Genomic DNA, 27,669 nt, shown 5'->3' on the forward strand with positions numbered 1-27,669 from the left:
ATGGGGGCACCCAAGCCAAGCTGCAGCTGTGTCCATTGACTCAGAGCTCTGGTTATGCCCCGCCCCCTCTTTCCAGATTGGCTGACTGACAGCAGCGGGAGCCAATGGCACTGCTTCTGTCAATCAGGAGGGGAGGCCAGGCGGTCGTGTACATCGCTGGATAGAGATGGGGCTCAGGTATGTGTTAGGGGGCTGCCACACACAGGTTTTTCTCTTAATGCTTATTACGATATTAAAACAAAAAAAAAAACCCTTCTGCCTTTGCAACCCTTTTTCTCTCCAGCATCTACATTTTAGGTAGACTAAAGCCCCTTTCACATGGAGCAGATCCATTGGACGGAATCCACTGGCTCAGCGGGGGATCGCTCTGTTGATCCCTCAGGCAGATCACAGGTCTGTCTCCACTCACTGTGCAGTGACGTTCCTGTCAGACCCCCGCTGTTTTCTATGGGCAGATCGGACAATTTAATCTGAGCCGATCGACGGCAAACGTATATCCCCGTCTGTTTATCAGATCTTGTCGGATCGAATGGCAGGTGGGTGTCAGCGTACACATTCGCTCACATACGCCTGCCCATATAAGTCAATGGATGGCCCACTTAGATCCAATCGGGTGAAAGGGGCCCAATCCTTCAAGTTTCCTAAATTTACTGAAAACAATGGCTAGTGTCAATAATGCATTCTGTCTACACAAAAACCAAAATGAAGACACTTAAAAACGAGAACACTTTTCTGGCTGAATATTCTATATTTGTGAAGTAAAATATATTCATGGCCTTATTGTGCTTGTACATGATCCTCACATTTACTCAGTTCCCAATTTGTGTGAATTTGCTGAAATGTTTGTGCCACAAGGGCACTGTGAAAGCAGTGTGTGCATGTTGCCATGTGTGTACGGTGACCGCAATGTTTGTGTTAACATGTGGGAAGTGTGAAAGCAGTGTAATGCCAGATCTATAAAACAAATAGCAAAAGTTATTACAGGAAAACAGACCCTATGACCTATCAATCACATGCATATGATTGGTAGACTGTGACCCCAATGGGGTACCAGCCCCTGACACCAGGAGGACTTGATTTGTCATGACAGTCCAGAGGACACCTGGGACAACTTCCCTCATTTTGCCAGGCAACACTACATCTGAGGTTTTGTGACGGAATTTTATAGAGGTAGGGGGAGATGTGTTACTTAAGCCTGTCTCATGCACTTGACCTCCAACTTGCCTACTACTGCCCTGAGTATTTTTCTGACCTCTGCGTTACATACCTACTCCTGGCTCCTGCACTATGGGTTACTTACTACTGACCCTGATTCTTCAAACTACTTTTAACGGGGCCATGTTAGATTATCTCCATGGAAAAAAAAAAAAAAAAAAAATACATACTATATATATATATATATATATATATATATATATATATATATATAAATAAATATATATATAGTTATACTAAACCCTGCAAATCTTTAATCTCTTCTGCGTTGTTTATGAAGATCTCCAACTCTCCAGGGTTGTTGATTGCTGTTCTAAAATCTATACTAGTTAAAAATTGAACTCAAGTATAGTTTTGAATGGCAAAAGGTTTAGATCCTTATTAGGCTGATATTGCTGGATTTGTTCATTTCAGAGGAGTAGGAAAAGTAAAGTGAAATCTAGAATTTTACAGCAGACGGTGGAACAGACATTAAGGAAAAATATCACAATAAGGACACCTGTTTCAATGGCAGCTGTAAAAAAGGTATTCCCCCTTACTTTTGGTTACATCTCTTGGACAAACAAACCACACTCATTTTAGAGAATATGAGCAGCAACAGAAACCTAATTGTAGCTACAACAAAGATTTTTACTATATTTTCCACTTTAATGAATTAAAATAACGAACACTAATTCTTAAAGCAGAGTTCCATCCTAAACCGGCTAACACCTATGCTGACTAACCTATAAAATAAATGCATAAACTTACCCTGGTAATATGATCCAGCTTCCCTGCATAAGCTAGCAGTGACTGCAGGGAAGAGAAGGGACCGCTGACAACAGCTGGGACATGGGAGCCTATGGGTGATGTCACCTCTCCTAGGCATTCTGTTAAGCGCTCTCTCCGTCCCCCTGCAGCTGCCCGACAAGAGGCATTAGTGTGACTAGAGCAGGCTGAGAATTAGACCCCTTTCACACCAGGGCGTTTTGCAGGTGCTATAGCATTAGAAATGGTGCCTGCAATCCGCCCTAAAAAAGCTGCACCATTGTCTGTATTGTGAAAGCCTGAGGGCTTTCACACTACAGCAGTACACTGGCAGGATGTCAGGGAAAAGTCCTGCCAGCAGCTTCTTTGGAGCGGTGAAGGAGCGGTGTGTTTACCGCTCTTCCACCGCTGCTCCCCATTGAAATCAATGGGGCAGCGCTGTAATACCGCTGGCAAAACGCCACTATTGCTGGCGGTTTTAACCCTTTCTCGGCTGCTAGTGGGGGTAAAAGCGCCCCACTAGCGGCCAAAGTGCGCCACAAATCCGGCTATAAAACACCGCTAAGAATAGCGGTGTTTTACCGCCGACGCTATGGGCGGTGTGGTGTGAATGGGGTCTTAGTATACACATCTTTACACAGGTTAGGCAGGACATTTTTAAGAGTGGTTAGAGGTTGAGTCTGGAATTCTACTTTACGTTTCTCACCGTCCTGCTTTACAGCATCAATATTATCACAAATGCAGCATTAATTAAAAATAACTAATCTACATTTTAAAATCTGTTACCAATATAGTACATAGTTTAATTGTATCTCAAGTCACATTAAAATTGGTGACATCACTATAGCATATCGCAAAGTGATTATAACCAAATGCATGCGAGTTGAAAAATAATTTGACAGAAAGTAATTGCTGCTATAGATGTGAGAACAGGTACATGTTTTATGAAAATATCATGCTGTGCAGAACCAAGAGGGAACAATAAAAACAACATTACCAAGCCTAAGCTACATGGCTCTGCTAAGCATATAGGATAATATTTTAAGATTTATGCTTATGTGCAGTACATAACTGCATTTAGCTTTAAGCATTGAAGATTTGGTTACTCTTGGTTTAAAGAGTTCAAGTTAAATACATTTGTTTTCTCTGGTATACAAGTAAAACAATGCATGCAGTTTTTAAAGGGAATATCCAAGACTGGGTAGTCAGAATGGAAATTTTAGAGCAAAGAGATTTTTAGCTGAAATCAGCCCCAAAAAGCAAAAACTGTGGTTGCATAAAGGTCGCCAGGTAACATTTGCCCAATTGCTAGCCCAACATAAAGCACTCCGATATAAAAATTACAACCAGCTTCCAAAGTGAAAAAAAAAAAGCCTTACACCTGCAACTCAAAACTTGCCATTAATAAAAAGGAAACCTACTATGTTAGGGCACTGCCACTTTTGCAACTACAGGTATGCTTCAAATTGAATGCAAAGCTATCTTAGCTCTCTAAAAGTATTCAGATCTGTCTAGCAATACCAAATATATATTTATTAAGGATATTAAAAAGGAACATGTGGCATAACTAGGATGCAGACCAAATTAGATGGAACCTGCAAGGGTAGAAATGTGGAATTACCAATTATCCCTCAACGGTGGCTTTATGAACTAGTGAGTTATCAACCTGAAATAAATATGCAGAATGGGAGTTTAGACATTAGCTACATGCTTGTCCAGCTCAGTAACATACTTGACCATAAAACCAAAATCAGGATGCCCAAACCAGAACAGGTTTTAAAAACAGGGCAGGAATGGAAAAATCCATATTTCTATCCTCACCGATTCATGTAACATGCTGGCAGAGGAACATTAGTGTTTATAATAAGAATATTTATGAGAGCAGTATTATGAATTGGTTAAAAAAAAAAAAAATATAGCATTATTTAGAATATATGCAAGAGCAGTAGATTGAACTGTGCTCATTGTCTTTCAAATACTCTCCATGGCTTTAAATTCACTAAGAGCCTGCACAGGATTCACATGTTTCTTCTGAGATGCCCGTTTAATTTTAGTTTGGGTCTCATCTTGCTTTTCTCTCTTGACAAGTGGCTTTTTCTCTGGGGCCTTCATTTTCCAGGAAACTGCAGGCAAGTTTAATGATGCCATTCCTTGGGACTTTTGATATTTTGTAGAAGCCACATAAGATGCTTTAACAGTTTGAACCACAGCATTCATCAAGTTCTTAGCAGCTTGAATCAGTGACATGGCACTGTCAGCTCCAGAGACAACCAACTCCCCACCAAGATTTTGAACTTCTGCTTTAACTTTGCTGCAGATGTTTAACTGGTGGCAGTATAAGGCAATGCGCTGCAGGTATGCCAAAAGATCTTGCTTACAGCTAGAGTCAGGGCAGTGGTCAGCAATAGCACGGCCCAATTTGTCCATTCGTGATCCAGCCTCTGCAATTTTCTTTGCGGCACCTATGACATCTGAAGCATTTTTAAGATGACCCTTTCCTCTAGTAAAATCTGTCATCTCCATCATGATCATACACATCTGTTTGGCCAAAACAATGATGTCATTGCCACTGTCATCCCATTTGGATACTTCAGCATCCAGCTTACTTTTTTCTTCTTGGAAACTTGCAACTTGTTCTGCAATCTTTGCCTTTTGTTCCTGTGGAAGCTGGGCCATAATTGCTCTAGCACTCTGCCCTGCGATGAGTTGGTCATCTTCAGTCTGAATGCTGGTATGGCTTCTCACATCAATGTCATCTGCCTCAAAATCAGAATCATCCAGCTCTTCTGGAGTTCTAATCATTAAAACAGCTTTTCTGATGTCACGAATTCCATCATACACAAGTCTGGAGGCATCAATAAATTCATTTTCATCTACAGGGTGATTAGGATCTCGAATGAGAGCATTAACTACAGTTTCCACTTGCTCTGCAAAGCGTGGCATAACAGTATCCGACAACAGTTTAGAAGCTTCCATAACCTTTTCTGTGTAAATACCTGCCTCGTAGTTTTCCATTTCTGAAATGACAACATGCATAACTCTGGCGGCACGGCCACGTATGACTCCTGCGGTACGATCCAGCCCGTCGATATCCCTTTCCTGCAGAGCTATAACACATTTATTGACATCTTCTAAGATGTGATTTTCCGAGACAGACAAAAAGTCATCAATGGAAGTAATATCATCAACTGCCTCAGTAAGGATACAAACTTGCTTTTCCCACTGTTCCTTGAAAACATCCATATTGTCCAAAGCCACTTTACTGTAAGGTTTGGCTGCTAAGGCCAAAGCTGCATTTATGACTTGAGGACATAGCGCCTCCAGCTGGTTTGCAGATACGCGGACAATTTTAACCCCATCCTCATTGTTAGAGATGGAGCATGCCAAATTTGCCACTTCGATCAATTTAATTGCATGTTCACGAAAAACTTGGGCATACTCTTTGACTTCCTTTTCGTTACCATTCTTGGCAGCCTCAATCAGAACCAGGAGCGGAACATTGGTCTCTAAGAAAGAGTCTGAGACGTGGTCCATGACGGCTTTACACAACTGCTTGCGCAGGTCTCTGGTCTTTCTGATCATTTTATCTATGGCAGCATTAAGAACATCACTCCTTTCCTTACGTCCAGAATTGGCCATGTATTCCGAGAGGAGATCCTGCAAGGCTTGTCTTACCAGATTACATTCGGCCACAATGCGCTCTCGGCGATCATCTCGGGTGCAGGTGGAATCCGCCATCAAGGCCGCCCCACTAATGATACTCTCTAGTCTCTCCTCCAAAGATGGCCTGAATTTTTCTTCTGTGAAACCTATGGGATCCATGATTATCTGCTTATCAAAGTTATTGAGGGCCACAGCAAGCTCCCCTCCCTGTGGCGTTGCTTCTTCAGATGGAGTGGCCTGGGCTGCATTGTTGATGGCAGTGATGGCTTGCTGCAGCTGCTTGTACACCAAATCCCTGTTGGCCCTGTAGGCCGCTACATCGGGATGCTGCAGACAGGCCTGGGAGGCAGAATATAGGATGGGGATATTCTTCAGCAGGATTCCTCTGGCGGCAGCCATCTGATCCCGGTGACCGACGTCCTTCAGCTCCTGTTGTCTCTTAGCACTCATCGCCAGTAATTTCCCCAGCTCGGCGTTCAGCGCTTTGTACTGGATGCCCAGATCCTGCTCGGTGCCGGCATTCCTCAGCCTCAGTACTCCGTCCTCCACCACCTTCAGCTGCACCAGCAGTTTGAACACATCGGCCATGTCGGCCAGGATCAGCAGCCTGGTGACGGCGGACAGGAGGCTGCGGGCCGCCCGGACCACATTCCCCCTCTTCACGGAGGAGCACGGGTCATCGGCAAAGTCCCCGGAGGCCGCTCTCATCTGCTCGCCCTGGCTGCGTACCTCGTCCACGGCGGCGGCCAGCTCGTCCCGCAGGAACTGGCTCTCCTTGGCGATCTTGTCCCCCTTCTCCAGAAAGTTCTGGGTGGCCTGCTCTACCGAGGCGGCCAGCACCCGCGCCTTCTTCGACCGGCCCTTCTTCTTAGCGGACGGCCCTTTGTTACTGCTATTTACCAGAGTGGTCACCTGACTGACCAGCGGCTCCAGCAGGCGCTCCACCGCCAAAGTCCGGATCTCCAGACTCTTCGGGTTCCAGTTCAGGTTAATGTTCGCAGTATTGAGGCTCATGGTGAGGTCCCGGGGTGAGCGATGTGCAGCGGTGACGGGGGATGGCAAATGAATGACTCGGCCCGGGACAAACCAGCCGGAAGATAAAGGATGCCGAGCTGCACCCTCCCTATTGCCTCTATTATCTCCTAGTATCGGTGTGATGTCACTTCCGGCTCACCTAGTGCGCCCGACATCCCTTTCCCACAGCATCATCCCTCCTCCTACTGCCTCACCCACATCGTCAGGCCTTGGTTGCCTGCTGTACCTATAACTTCCGCCCCCCCCCCACTGCCTCACCCATCTCGTCAGTGCTTCGTTCCGTACTGCACCTATAACTTCCGTCCTCCCTTCTCCCCCCCCACCACCACCTCCACCTCATCAGTCCTCCCTGCCCTCCCCCCACTGCCTCACCCACGTCGTCAGTGCTTCGTTCCCTGCTGCACCTATAACTTCCGTCCTCCCTGCCCCCACTGCTTCACCCATCTCGTCAGTCCTTCATTCCCTGCTGCACCTATAACTTCTACCCCCCCCCCCCCCCATCATCATCAGTCCTCCCTGCCCCCACTGCCTCACCCACCTGTCAGTCCTTTGTTCCCTTCTGCACCTATAACTTCCGTCCTCCCTGCCCTGCAACAACATATTTAGCGACCCATCGCAGTTTGCTACAGAAGTAACGTTCCATCGCCGCCATCTTGCTACACCCCACACTCATTTACAGTAAGGATACACTAAGAAGGGGGAAAGCGGACATGTTGTTACACCCACTGGAGTTTTGCATTTTTTATGTATTTATAACAGTAAAGTCAGTTTATATGGTGAAATACAGGACTTACAACTCCGTCTGACTACTTAGATTTTGAATTTTAAAAGCAGCAGCAACCCTGCTCATCTCACAGGTTTGCTAATCTGACAGAAGTTTGTTGCTTTTAAAATTTAACATCTAAGCAATCAGACGGAGTTCTAAGTCCTGTATTTCACTATATAAACTCACTTTACTGTTATAGATATGTCTAAAATGCAAAACTCCGGTGGGTGTAACATGTCTGCTTTCCCCTTCTTAGTGTATCCTGTGGACGAGTGTGGGGTGTAGCAAGATGGCAGCAATGGAATGTCACTTCCGTAGCAAACTGATGGGTCGTGGAATATGTCGTTACACCCCCACTGCCTCACCCACCTCGTCAGTCCTTTATTCCCTGCTGCATCTATAACTTCCGTCCTCCCTTCCCCTACCACCTCATCAGTCCTCTCTGCCCTGCTTAACCCATAGCTCCCAACTGTCCCTGATTTCAAATAAAGTCCCTCTTTCCTCCTCATTTTGGTCTGATCTACATAGTTGTATGTAAAATGCACTCCTTATCTATCAAAAAGTGTTTTATAGTGCTAAACCATTCATCCAGTTTCTAAATTGCTGAATTTCTAAATTCCAAAGGGCAGTATAAAGAAATGGTAGTGGTAAAAAAACAGAACTTGTGGGTTTAACTACTTCAGCCCCAGAAGAATTTAGCCCCTTCCTGACCAGAGCATTTTTTGCTATACGGCACTGCGTCGCTTTAACTGACAACTGCACGGTCGTGCGACATTGTAGCCAAACAAAACTGACATCATTTTTTTCCCCACAAGTAGAGCTTTCATTTGAAATGATCACCTCTGTGGTTTTTATTTTTTGCGCTTTAAACAAGACCAACAATTTTGATAAAAAAGCTATATTTTTTGCTATAATAAATATACCAAAAAAAATTAAAAAACTAATTTCTTCCTCGGTTTAGGCCAATATGTATTCTACATATTTAGGGTAAAAAAAAATCACAATAAGCTTATATTGATTGGTTTGCGCAAAAGTCATAGTGTCTACAAAATAGGGGATAGATGTATGCCATTTTTATTATAATTTTTTTTATTAGTAATGGTGGGCGATCGGCGATTTCTCTTTTTTTTTATCGGGACTGCGAAATTGCGGCGGACAGATTGAATGTTTTTGACACTATTTTGGGACCATTGACATTTATACAGTAATCAGACATAAAAATAGCCACTGATTACTATATAAATGTCACTGGCAAGGAAGGGGTTAAACTCTAGGGGGCGATCAACGGGTTAAGTGTGTTCCCTCAGTGTGTTCTAACTGTAGGGGGGTGGGCTCACTAGGTCATGACAGAGATCACTGGGAGCAGTACATCCCTGTCATGTCACTAGGCAGAACAGGGAAATGCCTTGTTTACAAAGGCATCTCCCCATTCTGCCTCTCCTTGCCATGATCGTGGGCCACCGGCGGACATAGAGTCCGCGGGCATGCTCTCGTGGCACGTGCCGGGGATGACGGAGGGACGTATGGCTAGGCCCATTTGCGCACCTGTGCCATTCTGCCGACGTACATTGGCGTGCAGCAAGTGGTTAACCATTTTTTTTGTACAATTCTCCTTTAAGGAGGTGTGTCCTATGCCTACATACTTTTTCTAATTATAGCTGTCCCTCATTTCAATCTCAGAATGTTGGGAGGTATGCCTCACCTACCTCGTCAGTCCTTAGTTCCCTGGTACACCTATAACTTCCATTCTCCCACTGCCTCATTCATCTTATCAGTTCTTCCCTTCCTATGTTGACTCACCTACCTCATCCATCCTCCCTTCTGCCACTGCCTCACTTACTTAATCCATCCTCCTTCCCCCATACTTCACCCGTCTGCCTCATCATTCCTTCACCGCTTTACCAACTTCATCCATCTTCCCTTCCCCAACTACCTCATCTACGCCTGCATTATCTGTCCTCCCCTACCTCATCAGTCTTCCATCTCCCATTCATCCTCACTTTCCCATCTCCTCTACCCCACATGTTCTTCCTCCCTCACCTATCTCCCTTGTCCTCCCCTTGCCACCACATCTATTCCTACCTCATCCACACTCTTTTCTCTATCCCATCTACATCTGTCTTCCCAGCCCCCTCGCCTACCCCACCTTTCTTTTAGTGGTATTTGATTACCACTGGGTTTTTGTTTTTTTTATCATATAAAAAATATATATTTTCTATTATAAAATACAGTTATGCTCATAAGTTTACATTTTTTTTATTTCTCTATTTCCTTGCAAAGATACAAAACATAGGTCGTTAATAATAATTACATATACGAAACACTTTCTGATAACCACATGTTCTATTAAACAACATCAATAAGAAAACAACATAATGTATTCCTGCCGTTTTTTTAAACAATACAATATCAATACAGTATCAATTCCCCATAGCGATCCTCTTCTTTCTCCCTTAAAGAGGGAGAAAAAAAAGGGGGAGGGGGGAACAAAGAGAGGATAGGGAAGAGGGAGAGAAGGGGAGGAAACCGACCCCACCCACCAAAGGGTAAGGTTCACATCACTCGACCAATTAGTCTAATCCTCAGCTTCCTCTCCAATCAACCTCTTCCCCTCCTCTGACTGTAAAAATATTTCTCATGGGGCCCAGACTTGCACTATAGATTCCCTTTCCTCCGAAGGCATAGGGATCAAATTCTCCATGATCCCAATATTCCTTACTTTGTTTAACCATTGCGAAATTCGTGGTGCCCCGTTTCCTTCCAGCAAGTGGTGAAACAGCTTTTAGCTGCTTTCACCAGATGACATAGCATTGAATTCTTGTATCTCTCTAGTGGGATGTGTGTACATTGTAATAGAAAAAAGGCCGGGTCTTCCATAAGATAATATTTAGTAAACAGTTGAGAGATTTTCCAAACCTCTTCCCAAAACTGTCTAATTACTGGGCAATACCAAAAAATATGGGCAATAGTGCCTCTCTCCTTACCGCACCTCCAACACCTGTCCGATGACTCTGGAAAGAAAGTATGCATTCGTGATGGAGTATAATACCAACGCATTAATACTTTATAATTTAATTCCTGTATCTTGACACATCTGGATGATTTAAAAGTCAAATGTATTATTTTCTGACGGGCCGGGGTGAAGGTTTGTCCGAGATCCCTTTCCCATTTATCTAAACTCATTATATCAATATCCTCCGAAGGAGAAATTAATAAGGCATATATCTTAGAAATAATATGGGAAAGAGAATCCTTCTCCTCACAATATCCTTCAAACTTAGTAAGTGGCCGATCAAAATCCTCAGTTGATCCCAAAGTATCCAAGAAATGTTTAACCTGTAACGCCTGCCAAAGGGGTAGTTCATATTGTCCTCCTGATTGCATTAACATTTCTATTGATGGCCATTTTTTAGACCTCAAGAAATGTGATGCCTGAAAACATCCTTTCTCTCTTAAATTTCTAAATACCCCTGGTTCCAGGCTGGGCAGGAAGTGTGGATTCCCAAGAATGGGAAATAAAGGAGATTTTGCTGTTGAGATTCTGGGGATCCATACGGCTTTAGCTCCCATCTGGAGCGTAGGTCCTATTAAAGGATGGGCTCTTAATATAGGAGGTATAGCCGCACCGCACCACATGGCTCTATCTAAAGGAATGGGGCTTACTTGTTGTTCCATAGCGACCCACCTTTTACTGTCTCTATGACGGCACCAGTCCACAATTCTACCAAGCTGAGTAGCTTGGTAGTATTTGTATAAATCCGGTGCTGCAATTCCATCCGCTCATAAGTTTACATACCCTGGCAGATTTTTTTCATTTCTTGGCCATTTTTCAGAGAATATGAATGATAACACAAAACCATTTTTCACTCAGGGTTAGTGTTTGGCTGAAGCCATTTATTATCAATCAATTGTGTTTACTCTTAAATCATAATCACAACACAAACTACCAAAATTACCCTGATCAAAATTTTACATATCATGGTGATTTTGGCTTGATAACATGCACACAAGTTGACACAAAGGGGGTTGAATGGGCTTTAACCACTTAACAACCGGCCCATAGCCGAATGATGGCTACAGGGCGGTTGTTAAACTCTGGGAGGCCGTCATATGATGTCCTCCCAGAATTCCGCTCTCGCGCGCCCCCTGGGGCGCGCATTTGAGAGCATCAAATGATGGAGTGATCACTTGTAAACAAACCGGTGTCATGTTATGACGCTGGTTCCTCCCTCCCCCTCTCTTTGTACCGATCGGTACAGCGGAGGGGGAAGAGATCGGTGTCAGCAGCGCTGTGGGCTGCATCTGCAGTGCTCACATCGCTGCTCACCGAATTTTAACCCCTCAATTCCCTGACATTACTCTGCAATACTCTGCAATACCCTGCAACACTCTGCAATACCCTGCAACACTCTGCAATGCTCTGCAACACCCGCCAATACCCTGCAACACTCTGCAATGCCCTGCAACAATCTGCAATGCTCTGCAACACTCTGCAATACCCTGCAACACTCTGCAACACCCGCCAATACCCTGCAACACTCTGCAATACCTTGCAACACCCGCCAATGCTCTGCAACACTCTGCAATGCGCTGCAACACTCTGCAATGCTCTGCAACACCCGCCAATACCCTGCAACACTCTGCAATGCCCTGCAACAATCTGCAATGCCCTGCAACACTCTGCAATGCTCTGCAACACTCTGCAATGCTCTGCAACACTCTGCAATGCTCTGCAACACTCTGCAATGCGCTGCAACACTCTGCAATGCGCTGCAACACTCTGCAATGCTCTGCAATACCCGCCAATACCCTGCAACACTCTGCAATGCCCTGCAACATTCTGCAATGCTCTGCAACACTCTGCAATGCTCTGCAACACTCTGCAATACCCTGCAATACCCTGCAACACCCTGCAACACCTGCCAATACCCTGCAACACTCTGCAATACCCTGCAACACTCTGCAATACCCTGCAACACTCTGCAATACCCTGCAACACCCGCCAATACCCTGCAACACTCTGCAATGCTCTGCAACACCCGCCAATACCCTGCAACACTCTGCAATGCGCTGCAACACTCTGCAATGCGCTGCAACACTCTGCAATACCCTGCAACACTCTGCAATACCCTGCAACACCTGCCAATACCCTGCAACACTCTGCAATGCTCTGCAACACCCGCCAATACCCTGCAACACTCTGCAATGCTCTGCAACACCTGCCAATACCCTGCAATGCTCTGCAACGCAATACTCTGCAACGTCATACTCTGAGATACCCAGCCATAGTCGGAGATACCCAGCCATAGTCGGTGATACCCTGCAATACCCAGCCATAGACACCCCCCCCTCCCGCCGCCCTCCGGTGCTTCTACCGACTCGCCAATACGATCAAAGCCAGAATCTTTTTTTTTTTCAGGCTTCCCAGCTTAGAGGTCAGATGCGGGGTCTTATTGACCCCATATCTCACTGTAAAGAAGACCTGTCATGCCATATTCCTATTACAAGGGATTTTTACATTCCTTGTAATAGGAATAAAAGTGATCAAAAAAATTATTTTTGGGGAAAAAATGTCAAACTAAAATAAATAAAGTAAAATGAACAATAAAAAAACATTTTTTTTTAAGCGCCCCTGTCCCCATGTGCTCGCATGCAGAAGCGAACACATACGTAAGTCCCGCCCAGATATGAAAACGGTGTTTAAACCACACATGTGAGGTATCGCTGCGAATGTTAGAGCAAGAGCAATAATTCTAGCCATAGATCTCCTCTGTAACTCAAAACATATAACCAGTAAAAAAAATTGAAATCGTCGCCTATGGGGATTTTTAAGTAGTGACGTTTGGCACCATTCCACGAGCATGTGCAATTTTGAAGAGTGACATGTTAGGTATCTATTTACTCAACGTAACTTCATCTTTCACATTATCCAAAAATTGGGCTAACTTTACTGTGTTTTATTTTTTTTTTAGCACAAAACTGTTTTTTTTCCAAAAAAAAGCATTCGAAAAATTGCTGTGCAAATATCGTGCGAGATAAAAAGTTGCAACGACCACCATTGTATTCTCCAGGGTGTTTGCTAAAAAAACATATATAATGTTTTGGGATTCTATGTAATTTTCTAGCAAATAAATTATGATTTTTACATGTAGGAGAGAAATGTCAGAATTGTCCTGGGTGCTCCAGAACGCTTGATGGCGCTCCCTGCATGTTAGGCCTCTGTATGTGGCCACGCTGTGTACAAATCTCACACATGTGGTATCGCCGTACTCGGGAGTAATAGCAGAATGTGTTTTGGGGTGTAATTTGTGGTATGCATATGCTGTGTGTGAGAAATAAACTGATAATATGACAATTTTGTGAAAAAAAAAAGTAAAAAAAATCTTGATTTTGCAAAGAATTGTGGGAAAAAATGACAACTTCAAAAAACTCATCATGCCTCTTACTAAATACATTGGAATGTCTTCTTTCCAAAAATGGGTCATTTGGGGGGTATTTGTACTTTTCTGGCATGTTAGGGTCTCAAGAATTGAAATAGGCCGTTAGTACTTTAGGTGTGATCAATTTTCAGATATTGGCACCATAGCTTGTGGACTCTATAACTTTCACAAAGACCAAATAATATCCACCAATTTGTACTTATTTTTACCAAAGATATGTAGTGGTATAAATTTTGGCCAAAATTTATGAAGAAAAAATTACTAATCTGCTAAATTTTATAACAGAAACAAACAGAATTTTCTGTATTTTTTCTTTTATAGCACAAAAAATAAAAAACCGAGCAGTGATTAAATACCACCAAAAGAAAGCTCCATTTGTGTGAAAAAAAGGACAAAAATTTCATATAGGTCCAGTGTTGCATGACTGAGTAATTGTCATTCAAAATGTGAGAGCACCGAAAGCTGAAAATTGGTCTGGTTATTAAGGGTGTTTAAGTGGTCAAGTGGTTAAAGGTAACCACCCTTCTCTTTGCTTGTAATTAGTGTGGGTGTATAAAAGGTCAATGAGTTTCTGGACTCCTGACAGACCCTTTCATCTTTTATCCAATGCTGCACTGATGTTTCTGGATTCTGAGTCATGGGGAAAGCAAAAGAATTGTTAAAGGATCTGCGGGAAAGGTAGTTAAACTGTATACAACAGGAAAGCCATATAAAAAGAAATCCAAGGAATTGAGAATGCCGATCAGCAGTGTTCAAACTCTAATCAAGAAGTGGAAAAGGAGGGGTTCTGTTGAAACCAAACTACGGTCAGGTAGACCAACTAAAATTTCAGCCACAACTGCCAGGACAATTGTTCGGGATGCAAAGAAAAACTAATAAATAACTTCAGGTGAAATACAGGACTCTCTGAAAACATGTGGTGTGGCTGTTTCAAGATGCACAATAAGGAAGAACTTGAAGAAAGATGGGCTGAATGGTCGAGTCACCAGAAGAAAGCCATTACTATGAAAATTCCACATAGTATCCCACTTACAATACACCAAGCAGCACAGAGACAAACCTCAAACCTTCTGGCACAAAGTAATTTGGAGTGATGAGACCAAAATTGAGCTTTTTGGCAACAACCATAAACGCTACATTTGGAGAGGAGTCAACAAGGCCTATGATAAAGGGTACAACATTCCTACTGTGAAACACTGAGGTGAATCGCTGATGTTTTGGGGATTTGTGAGCTACAAAGGCACAGGAAATTTGGTCAAAATTAATGGCAAGATGAATGCAGTATGTTATCAAACAATACTGGAGGAATATTTGCATTCATCAGCCAGGAAGCTGCGAATGGGACGTACTTGGATATTCCAACATGACAATGATCCAAAACACAAGGCCAAGTCGACCTGTTATTTGCTACAGCAGAATAAAGTGAATGTTCTGGAGTGGCCATCTCAGTCTCCTGACCTCAATATTATTGATCCACTCTGGGGAGATCTCAAACGTGCAGTTCATGCAAGACAGCCCAAGAATTTTCAACAACTGGCGGCTGTTTGCCAAGAGGAATGGCAGCTTTACCATCTGAGAAGATGAAGAGCCTCATCAACAAATACCACAAAATGCTTCAAGCTGTCACTGATGTTAAAAGGGGCAATACACTGTATTAAAGTGGAGTTCCACCCAAAAGTGGAAATTCCCCTCATTGTACACCTCCCCCCCTGGTGCCACAATTGGCACCTTTTGGGGGGAGGGGGGACAGCATACCTGTCTTTCACAGGTATGCTTTCCCCACTTCCGGGAGCCTTGGGTATTGACGTCATGGCTGGGTCTCCCTCCTCCTCCCCCTGTCGCCGGGCCAGTAGGAGAGAGTCTTGCGCATGTGCAGTAGGTTTCTCGGCGTGAAGCTGAAAGGCTACACTGCCGGGTTCTCTTACTCGCAATGGAGGCAGCATTCACCCAACAGACGATGGAAACATCAGCTATGGTGCTGACATCGCTGGAGCTGCAAAATGTGCAGCTGCTGGCTTTTGATTTTTGCAGAGGTGGGCAGACCTCCACTTTAAGAACTGGAGTATGTAAACCTTTTATCAGGGTCATTTGGGTAGTTTCTGTTTTCATTATGATTTAAAAAGAGTAAACACAGTTTATTGACAATAAATGGCTTCAGCCAAACACTAACCATGAGTGAAAGAAAAGTTTTTCCTGACAGACTCCATGGCAGCCTACGTGTGGGTTTTGTCCCACCTCCATTACCCTATAGGACGACACTCCCATAAATCTTCGCTCCCTGCCACAGGCCGTGTTCTTTTTTTGTCCTCCTCCATAGGACCTAACGTGTCTTTTTACCCTGAAGACTTACATTTTTTCTGCGATACGGACCGGCCGTGCGACTTGGAGTCGCAAATTTCCGATAAGCTCTAGCTACTAGCGGAGTATGGAAAAGGGGCATATGGAAGAGGCGCTGAAGAGGTGTGTGCCTGGTCACTGACAGGTGAAACCGCGTGTTAGTCGTGAGCCTTGCTACTAGCAGGTGACTATTCGCCCCCCCTCTTCCCAGAAGTCCGGCATGTGTGGGGACCTACCTCGGCTGGTGTCCGTCTACAGGAGTGGTGAGCTGTTTCTTTTCCATGGCAGCCTTTATTTGTCTTTTCTGTCTGATTGTCCTTCTTGTGCAGTGCCCCTTTTTGTTTCCCCATACAGCGCCGTGCGGTGTATCTGGCTTGTTGGGCGGCTGGTTTCCGTGCGTTCCAGCCGCCCAGTTACTTCCTCGTTCGCCGCTCGGTCATTCTGCACATGCGCGAGACCGGAGCGAGGGCGAGGCTTGGTTCGCGCATGCGCGATGCGGGCTTCGCGCATGCGCACTAGCTTTTTAGTGACGAAAATCGTGACGTCATTATGGCGGCAATTTTAAAAAACGGAAAACAGCTTGTAGTGTTCCTGGGATGTTTGTGAAGCCTGCAGCACCATTCCTGAGCTCTGATTCTTCAGTGTTAGGTATGTGTCTTTTATGGGATCAGTTTATCTCTGCCTCCTTAGCTGTTTTCTGTATTTAAATTAGGCTGTTTTTTCTCCAGCCCTGATGGATCCTTTGGATGCCTCACCGCCTGCTAGTGGCCAGCCCTCTCGGAGAAGGTACTTTTTTTGGGGTTACCTGCCGGGGGGGGGGGGGGAGCAGTGGAACATTAGGGAATGTTCCACTAACACTGCTGTTTTTTTTCTACCTGTTCAGCCCTTCTAGGTCTACTCAACGACGTAGTTCTCACCGAGGAAGTGACTCGTCTAAGTCCCACCGCCGGCATTCCTCTTCCAGGTCCAGACGACATGATTCTCCTGCGAGAACCAGTCTCCGTAGCCAGGAATCTTCCTGCCCTTCAACAGCTTGCCCAAGTCACGTAGCTGAAGGTGTATGCTGGGGGTGCAAGACGCAGGTTCCTGCTGACAAGTCCCTTTGTGATGCCTGTTATATTAAAGCGACGGGTGAGTGACTCTGACCAACAGCTAAGGTCTATGGTGGAAAGATTGGTTAAAGACAGTCTTAAGAAGTTTGAAGCCCCCCAGTTGTCTCCCATAGAGTCTCCAAGGTCTCCGGGAGGGATGCTCAGGCCCAGGACACTTGGGATTCCTCGTTGCCTAGCCATCCGTCTGCTGTCCTCTCAGAGAGTGAGTCTGAGGAAGAAGAGTCTGGTTCAGGTTTTGACTTTGCCCTGCTCCCTCCCTTGGTCAAAGCCATTAAGGAAACACTGAACTGGGAAGAGCCGGTAGTGGCCCCGGCAAAACAAAGAAAAATTTTCAAACAATTGAAGAAAGAGCGTATTAGCTTCCCTTTCCTCTCAGAACTGGGAGAAGTGATCTCGGATGAGTGGAGTAAGGTAGAGAAAAAGAATTCTCTTCTATCTAAGATTCAGAGACTTTACCCTTTTAAGGAGGAAGAAGTTAAGAACTTGGAGTCTTCCCCTCTAGTGGACGCAGCAGTAATGCGATTGGTCAGACATGTGACCCTTCCCCTTGAAGACACAGTCTCTTTTAAGGACGCTTTGGATAGGAGAATTGATTCTGACCTAAAGAGGATCTATCTTACGGCTGGCATGGCCTGTAAGCTGGCTCTGGCCTTAGCGGCTCTGTCTAGAGCAATGGAAGTTTGGTCCAATAGCGTTGATGATTCACTGAGGAATGTTTCTGAAGATCTGGCCAAGAGTTCTCCCATTCAGGAACTGAGACTGGCTTCAGCTTTCCTGGGAGAGGCCTCGATCGACATTATCCGTCTGGGGGCTCGAGTTATGCTCTCATCTGTAACTGCCAAGCGTGCCCTTTGGCTCCGTTCTTGGCTGGCCGATCCCGCTTCTAAGCAGGTTTGGTGCCGTATTCCTTTTGATGGTTCTTCCCTTTTCGGCAATAAGCTGGATAGTGCCATAACTCGAGCCACTGGGGGTAAGTCGGGGTTTCTTCTCCAGGATAGACGCCTGCAAAATCAGAGAAGATCGTTCCCTAGGAAGCAGGGTCAAGATCGTGCCAGGGAGGCATGCACTTACAGGCCTGGACGGAAATTTTCCAGATCTTGGAGGTCCAGACAGACATCTCTCAAAAAGTCTGCGAAAAGCAGTTTGATGGGGGAGAAGGAGCCGACTAAGTCCTTTTGAGATCGAGCCCGTCCAGGCGGTCCGGGTAGGAGCACGTTTGTTCCACTTTCGGCACGTTTGGGCGGCCTTGATCCAGGATTTTTGGACCGTCAAGATGGTTTCCTCCGGACACACGTGGACGTTCAGCAGTGTACCCAAACTCAAGTGTGTTCCCACATCCATTCCAAAGTCGGAAGAAAAAAGACAAATTCTTCTAACTTACATAAAATCTTTATTGGATCAAGGCACCGCTATTCCTGTTCCAGATGTCCAGCGCGGCAGGGGAATGTATTCTCCTCTTTTCCTGGTCCAGAAGAAGAACGGTACATGGAGACCCGTAATAGACCTGACATGTCTAAATCGCTGCATAAAAAAGGAAAAGTTCAAAATGGAAACGCTGTCCACGATTCAACAATCAGTGCAGCCAGGGGACTGGCTTGTCTCAATAGACCTCAAAGACGCTTATTTTCACGTCCCAGTGGCCACAGAGTTCCAACAGTTTCTTTGTTTTTCCATTGGCCAGCTTCATTTACAGTTTACTTGCCTTCCTTTCGGTCTGTCAACCTCCCCTCGCACTTTCTCGAAGGTCCTTCTAGCAGTTGTAGCCTTGTTGAGAGTCAGAAAGATCCGGATTCATCATTATCTGGACGATTTGCTTCTTCTCGCTCAGGACAAGGATTGTCTCTTGAGCCACAGGGATCAAGTCATTGCAACCCTCAAGGAATTCGGTTGGCTCCTGAATTTAGAGAAAAGCCAGTTGGTTCCTACACAGTCTCTCGTGTTCCTCGGCGCCCTGTTCAATACGGCAAAAGGTACCATCTCTCTGCCCGAGGAGAAGATTGCAGTAGTACGGGACAGGATCCACCTGGCTCTCTCCTCATCTCGTCTCAGTGCTCTTCATTGCCTAAAGATCATAGGCACCATGGTGTCTACTATACCGATGGTGAAGTGGGCACAATGGAGGATGCGCCCCTTTCAGGCGGGGTTTCTTCGTCAATGGTCGGGAGAGAAGGCCCAGTCCATCGAAGTTACTCAGACCATGAGAGGTTCCCTCCTTTGGTGGCTTCGTCGGGAGAATCTACTGAATTGTCATTCTCTTCTGCCAATCAAATGGATCTCAGTAACGTCAGATGCCAGCAACAAGGGCTGGGGGGCACATTGTCTTTCGGAAGTGGCTCAGGGCATTTGGGACTTTCCCTCTCGGGGAATAGTGTCGAATGTGTTGGAACTACGAGCAGCCTTCCTAGCTCTGTTGGCCTTTCCACATCTGATAGTGGGTGCATCCGTAGTCCTCAGGCTGAACAATACGACTGCGGTCGCATACGTGAGGAAGCAAGGGGGCACCAGAAGTCGGTCTTTGCTGAAGGAAGTGGATCCAATAATGCGTTGGGCCCAGAGGAACCTGGCCAACCTAACAGCAGTCTATGTACCCGGAGTCCTCAATGTCCAAGCGGACATTCTATCACGAGTCCACTTGGACAACAACGAGTGGACCCTTCACGAAGAGGTGTTTCAGTGGGTTCTATCCCTGGGGATGTCTCCAGAAGTGGACCTATTCGCCTCTCGTTTCAACAAGAAGCTAACAAGGTTCTATTCAAGGTTCAAGGATCCGCAGGCCTACGGGATAGATGCCCTAACAGAGCAGTGGCGATTCCACAAGGCATATGCCTTCCCTCCAACGCCAATCATCTTCCAATTCCTGAAGAGACTCAGATGGGAAGGAGTAGAAGTATTGGCAATAATCCCGTACTGGCCCAACAGGCCCTGGTTTCCTCTCCTATCCCTCCTCAGCTTTCGGGACCCGGTTCCTCTTCCATCCAGACGGGACCTTCTCTCCCAAGGGTTGGTTCTCCATCCATGTCCGGCTCACCTTCGGTTGAAGGTCTGGTTCTTGAGAGGGGAAGGCTGGAAGCACTAGGGTGTCCTAAGGAAGCCATTCCCACTCTCCTAAGTGCAAGGAGAAGAAGCACTAATAAGGTGTATGAACGAATCTGGGCCAAGTTCGTTTCTTATGTGTCCTCTAGAACCAGTTCCTATGTTTCACCCACAGTTCAAGACGTGTTGGGGTTCCTGCAGTCAGGCTTGGACTTACCCTTATCAGTTAGCTCCCTTCGGGTTCAAGTCTCGGCTATTTCCGCTTTTACAGGGGTTCAGTGGGCCAAGCATGCCCTTATCCAGCAGTTCTTCAAGGGCGCAGTAAGATTGAGACCCCAAAGAAAACCCAGATTCCCTAAATGGGATCTGCCTCTAGTTCTGGACTTCTTTTCTCTGCTCAGTAAGGTTCTCTCCATCAGAGAACTCACTTTGAAAACCGCGTTCCTGGTGGCGGTCACCTCAGCGAAACGAGTGTCAGAGATTCAAGCTCTAGGAGTCAAGGAGCCTTTTCTAATTTTTTTTCAGGACAGAGTGGTCCTAGTTCCAATGTTGGGGTCAAACCCTAAGGTCACTTCGGTTTTTCATGAAAATCAGGATATCTCTCTACCCTTATTCAGATCCTCGGATTCCTCGGAAATTCATCCTCTTGACGTTGGACGCTCATTAAAGCTCTACTTGGAAGCTACAGCTCCGTTCCGGCAGTCGGACTTCCTGTTCGTTCTGTTCTGTGGGAAGAACAAGGGCACTAGAGCATCAGTCAGGGCAATTGCAGCATGGATAGTTCAAGCAATCCAGTGGGCATACAGAGAAAAGGGCTTGGCTCCTCCTCAGGCGGTGACGGCACATTCGACCAGAAGTCTTTCTACCTCATGGGCAGCGTCTCGCCATGTGGCCCCTGACGTGATATGCAGGGCGGCCTCGTGGTCTTCCATTCACACCTTTATGTCTCATTATTGTGTTGAGCCAGCGGCTCTATCCTCAGTTGATTTTGGAGTTAAAGTTTTGTCAGTTGACGGTGTCAAATAAATCTTTGTTAAGCAGCATTTTTGCCCACCCGGGTGTGTCTTGGCGAGTTATTTCCCACACGTAGGCTGCCATGGAGTCTGTCAGGAAAACGGAAAATTTATGTCAAATACTTACCGTAATTTTCCTTTCCTGATGGACTCCATGGCAGCAGGAGTTCCCTCCCAAATGGCTGGAGTAGGATAGTTACCGAACACGGCCTGTGGCAGGGAGCAAAGATTTATGGGAGTGTCGTCCTATAGGGTAATGGAGGCGGGACTAAACCCACACGTAGGCTGCCATGGAGTCCATCAGGAAAGGAAAATTACGGTAAGTATTTGACATAAATTTTCAGTTTTTTGTGTTATCATTCATATTCTCTGAAAAATGGGCAAGAAATCATCAATTCTTTATTTTTTATTTTTATTTTTTTTTTAATCTTTATTTATTTGTTTTTTTCCATCCATATAAAATAAAAAGAGAAAAACATATACTACAAATCATTCTTCTCTTTTGCTAACCAATCATTCTAAAATCTTACTTCACCTTTATTTTTTTACAAGGCTTTTCTCTTGTCCTTAAATACCCTTCTATCTTCCCACCCCTCCCTCCCCCGTTCCTGGTTGGTTTCCCTCTGGGTTCCACTTTTTTTTTTTTCCTTCTCTAATTAATAATTTCTTTCACATTTCCTTTCCCATTATTACTGTTATGTTATTTCCTCTACGTATCGCCATGATTTTTTGAATTTTTCCCAGGGGTCCCATTTCCTATCCCTCTCCTCCTTTATAGCTGATTCCTCTTCTCCTCCCTCCCCCCCTTCCAGATGTTGAATTTCGGTTACCCGAAAAATCCATTCCTGGATTTTAGGGCTCTCTTTCTCTCGCCATTTTCTCGGGATAAGGCTTTTTGCGGTATCAAGTAATATAGGGACTAGTGATGATTTATATTGTTTTATTGGCTCCTCTGTCCCATGGAATAATACCATCCATGGGTCCTCTCTAACTTCTTTTCCTGTCACCACCTTTATTATATCGATTATCCTCTTCCAGTATTCTTTAATTGTGGGACAATCCCACCATATGTGACCCATACTCCCAGTTATCTTACATCCCCGCCAACACTCCGGGGATTGTTCATTTCTGAACCTACTTAGTTTATCAGGGGTGGCGTACCATCTTGCTATGCATTTGTAGTTTGTTTCTATCAGTTTATTCCCTCCCCCCGCATAGTGAATCAATTTAAATATTTTCTTTCTATTTAGGGTGTTACATTATACCCCCAGTTCTTTTTCCCATTTTTTGATAAACGCCGGTTCGTCCAGCTCGTCCCCCTCTGAGAGTATTTTATAAATCAAACCAATGTTTTTTTTTTGTTTTTTTGGTTTATCCTTCTGGCATAGCAGTTCAAAAGGTCTAAGCTCTTCTTTACTCCGTAATGGATGGGGTAGCTTTATAACAAACTGACGTAGCTGGAGGTACCGCCATTCGTCAATCCTCATCAACTCTGTGTCTTCCCTTAGAGCTTGATAAGTGCTTAATTTATCTATTACTAATATATCTTTTAATTGTGCATTATCTTTTATTATCCAATTTCCCCCTATTTCTTGTTGTCCTGGTGGAAAATATTCGTTATCTTTCAAAAAGATCCAAGGTGAGTTGTATCCCCATTTATTTTGTGTGTGTATTCGATCCCATAATTTAAATACCTGTCGTGTTATCTCATGTGTATTTGGGCCCAGTGTCCTGTATTGTGGCGGATTCCATATTAACCACTTTCAGACCGGACCATTTTGCTGGTAAATGACCAGAGGTCTTTTTACACTTTGGCACTGCGCTGCTTTAACTGGTAATTTCGCGGTCATGCAATGTTGTACCCAAACAAAATTTGCGTCCTTTTCTTCCCACAAATAGAGCTTTCTTTTGATGGTATTTGATTGCCTCTGCGATTTTTATTTTTTGCGATATAAACGTAAAAAGACCGCAAATTTTGAAAAAAAATGATATTTTCTACTTTTTGTTATTAGAAAAATCCAATAAACTCAATTTTAGTCATACATTTAGGCCAAAATGTATTCAGCCACATGTCTTTGGTAAAAAAAAAGTCAATAATTGTATATTTATTGGTTTGCGCAAAAGTTGTCACATCTACAAACTAAGGTACGTTTTCTGGAATTTACGCAGCTTTTAGTTTACGACTGCCTATCTCATTTCTTGAGGTGCTAAAATGGCAGGGCAGTACAAAACCCCCCCGAATGACCCCATTTTGGAAAGTAGACCCCCTAAGGAAATTGATAAGAGGCATGTTGAGCCCTTTGAATATTTTATTTTTTTGCCTCAAGCGATTGAATAATGACAAAAAAAAATATTTTTTTTTTTTTTTACACAAAGTTGTCACTAAATGATATATTGCTCACACATGCTATGGGCGTATGTGAAATGACACCCCAAAATAAATTCTGCTGCTTCTCCTGAGTACGGGGATACCACATATGTGGGACTTTTTGGGAGCCTAGCCGCGTACGGGGCCCCGAAAACCAAGCACCGCCTTCAGGCTTTCTAAGGGCGTAAATTTTTGAGTTCACTTCTCACTACCTATTACAGTTTTGAAGGCCATAAAATGCCAAGATGGCACAAAACCCCCACAAATGACCCCATTTTAGAAAGTAGACACCCCAAGCTATTTGCTGAGAGGCATGTTGAGTTCATGGAATATTTTATATTTTGCCACAAGTTGCGGGAAAATTACAAACTTTTTTTTTTTTTTTTTAACAAAGTTGTCACTAAATGATATATTGCTCATGCATGCCATGGGCATATGTGAAATGACACCCCAAAATAAATTCTGCTGCTTCTCCTGAGTACGGGGATACCACATATGTGGGACTTTTTGGGAGCCTAGCCGCGTACGGGGCCCCGAAAACCAAGCACCGCCTTCAGGCTTTCTAAGGGCGTTACAGTTTTGAAGGCCATAAAATGCCAAGATGGCACAAACCCCCCCCAAATGACCCCATTTTGGAAAGTAGACACCCCTAAATTTAGGGGTACACTAGTGAGACTAGGTAATAAATGGCGGGTGCCCTGAAACTATAAAAAAATAACTAACCAACCAGCGTCACCTGTAACAGTTATATGGTGATCACTGGTGAAAGGGTTAACTAGGGGGCAATTAGGGGGCTTTATGCGGTAGTATATGGGGGTCCCTGGCGCTATAAAAAGCTGCAGCGAACCTAAATACCTACCTGCCTAACTAGCGTCACCTGTGACACTAATACAGCGATCAGAAAAACGATCGCTTATTAGGCTGGGTTCACACTGGAGCGATGCGGGAACGCCACGAATGTGCGGCGGGTTCCCGCATCGCATGCCTCCCGGCGGCAGTTCACAGTGCCCTATGCGAACTGCTGGGAGTGTCAGTGAAATGTTACTGACACCCCCAGATCAGTTCGCATATCGCAGTGCGATCTGCAAACTCGGATCGCATGGTGTGAACACCCATGCGATCCGATTCTGCTGCGGGCCAAAAAAAGGGTCCCGTGCGAATTTGCGGCGGGTGCGGCGGGTGCGGCGAATGGCTGAACTCGAATCGCACAGAGATCGGATGTGATTTGCACTGCAGTGCGGTGCGAATCACATCCGTTCTCATAAACCGCTGCAATGTGAACCCAGCCTTAGTGACACTGGCGACGGGGGGTGATCACGGGGTTAAACCTTTATTGGGGGGTTAGGGGGGTACCTTAGAACTAAAGGGGGCTAACCCTAACTGCCCTAACAGTTATTAGTCACAAATGACACCCGCCGGGTGATCAGGGGGTTAAACCTTTATTAGGTAATAAATGGCGGGTGCCCTGAAACTATAAAAAAATAACTAACCAACCAGCGTCACCTGTAACAGTTATATGGTGATCACTGGTGAAAGGGTTAACTAGGGGGCAATCAGGGGGCTTTATGCGGTAGTATATGGGGGTCCCTGGCGCTATAAAAAGCTGCCGCGAACCTAAATACCTACCTGCCTAACTAGCGTCACCTGTGACACTAATACGGCGATCAGAAAAATGATCGCTTATTAGGCTGGGTTCACACTGGAGCGATGCGGAAACGCCGCGAATCCGCGGCGGGTTCCCGCATCGCATGCCTCCCGGCGGCAGTTCACACTGCCCTATGCGAACTGCTGGGAGTGTCAGTGAAATGTTACTGACACCCCCAGATCAGTTCGCATATCGCAGTGCGATCTGCAAACTCGGATCGCATGGTGTGAACACCCATGCGATCCGATTCTGCTGCGGGCCAAAAAAAGGGTCCCGTGCGAATTTGCGGCGGGTGCGGCGGGTGTGGCGGGTGCGGCGAATGGCTGAACTCGAATCGCACAGAAATCGGATGTGATTTGCACTGCAGTGCGGTGCGAATCACATTCTTTCTCATAAACCGCTGCAATGTGAACCCAGCCTTAGTGACACTGGCGACGGGGGGTGATCACGGGGTTAAACCTTTATTGGGGGGGTTAGGGGGGTACATTAGAACTAAAGGGGGCTAACCCTAACTGCCCTAACAGTTATTACAGTCACAAATGACACCAATGCAAAAAAAAAAAAATGACATTGGTGTCACTGTGACTGGGGGGCAGGGGTAATTGGGGGGGTGATCGGGGGGTAAAGGGGGGGTGTGAGTGTGCCTGGCATGTTCTACTGTGTGTGTAGAGTGTTGGTGCAACTCACCGATCCGCTCTCCTCCGTGTCGGAACGAAAAATACCGACACGGAGGAGAGAATACATCACTTCCTCTCCTGTGTTTACATTACAGGAGAGGAAGTGATGTCACCGGGGATTTCTATTCGTCGGGAGCGATCGCGAGGGGGTGGCCATGAATGAATGGCCGCCCCCTCGTCCCGGATCGCTCCCGGACGAAAACCGACCGCCGCAGGCACCGGGCGGGGGCCCGATCGGGCCCCCGACCCGCGGGAGGCAAGGGACGTACATGTATGTCCTTATGCCTGCCCGTGCCATTCTACCGACGTACATCGGCGTGCGGCGGTCGGCAACTGGTTAATCTCCCTAATTGTGTTTGAGAAAACGTGTTTTCTATGCCTACCCATCTCTTTTCATTTACCTCTTTCGCCCACTCTACCACCCGTGAAAGAACCACTGCATTATAGTATCTTTTTACATCCGGCGCTGCCACCCCCCCTTGTTTTTTCCCCCTCCTTAGTACCGCAAACGAAATTCTCGATTTTTTGTTTTGCCAAATAAATTTCGATATTATTTTCCTTAAAACTGCAAAATAGGTCGCAGGGAGTGCAATGGGTATCATTTGAAATTTGTATATTATCTTCGGAACTAAAATCATTTTTACCACATTTATCCGACCCAACCACGAGAGGGGACTGGATGAAATTTTATTTATCTCACTCTTAATTTCCTCTAATAGAGGAATATAATTTTTCAAATATATTTTTCTTATGGTATTCGATAGGAAAATTCCCAAATATTTAATTTCTTTACACCAGGGGAAATAAAATTGTGCTCGTAATCTCTCCTCTTCCTGATTGCTAATATTTATGTTTAGAACTTCTGATTTACCAAGGTTGATTTTCAGATTTGATATTTGTCCAAATTCTTCAAGTGTCTTTAGCAGGTTCGGGATCGTTATCCGGGGGTTTGTAATAAAGAAGAGCACATCGTCCACATATGCGGCTAGTTTGTGCTCCTCTTCTCCCATCCTAATCCCTTTGATATCTGAGTTGTTTCGAATTGCAGCCAGCAAAGGTTCAAGGGAAATCGCAAACAGCAGGGGCGATAATGGACACCCCTGTCTGGTGCCATTTCCCATTTGTAACAGTGTGGAAGATTCTCCATTAACCCTTACTGTCGCTTGTGGGTTCTTATATAATGCCTTGATCCAAAGTAACATCCTCGGACCCACCCCCATCTCTTCTAATGTTTCTAGCATGAGTCCCCAGTCTACCCTGTCAAAGGCTTTCTCAGCATCCATTGACAGGAATAGCCCTGGGGACCCATTATTTTTTAATGCTTGGATAAGGAGCAATGCCCTTAGTCCATTGTCCCTACCTTCTCTCTCGGGAATGAATCTGACTTGATCCGGGTGTATCAATTCTGTCATTTTTCTTTTTAATCTTGCTGCTAATACTTTGGCGTATAACTTTACGTCCGTGTTTAGCAGAGCTATCGGCCTATAATTGCCACATAGTGTATGATCTTTCTCCTCTTTCAGGATCAACGTAATCGCGGCTCGCAGTGTTTCTCTCCCCATGTCATATTCTGTGCCTATTCCATTTATATATTTGCATAATTGGGGGACTAAGATTT

The 27,669-nt window shown here is 45.1% G+C and overlaps 1 protein-coding gene and 1 pseudogene across 2 annotated transcripts in view; one reads left to right on the forward strand and one right to left on the reverse strand.

Moving 5' to 3' along the window:
* IFI35 (interferon induced protein 35) overlaps positions 1–27,669 on the forward strand; it is a 247,398-nt gene that overhangs the window by 66,230 nt on the left and 153,499 nt on the right. The gene's annotated exons all lie outside the window — the stretch shown is intronic.
* Positions 2,885–6,902, reverse strand: LOC143935544 (catenin alpha-1 pseudogene; annotated as a pseudogene).

The sequence above is a fragment of the Lithobates pipiens genome, unplaced genomic scaffold (assembly GCF_037356315.1).
Source record: "Lithobates pipiens isolate NorthernLeopardFrog02 unplaced genomic scaffold, aLitPip1_a1.2 Scaffold_28, whole genome shotgun sequence".
Lineage (NCBI taxonomy): Eukaryota > Metazoa > Chordata > Amphibia > Anura > Ranidae > Lithobates > Lithobates pipiens.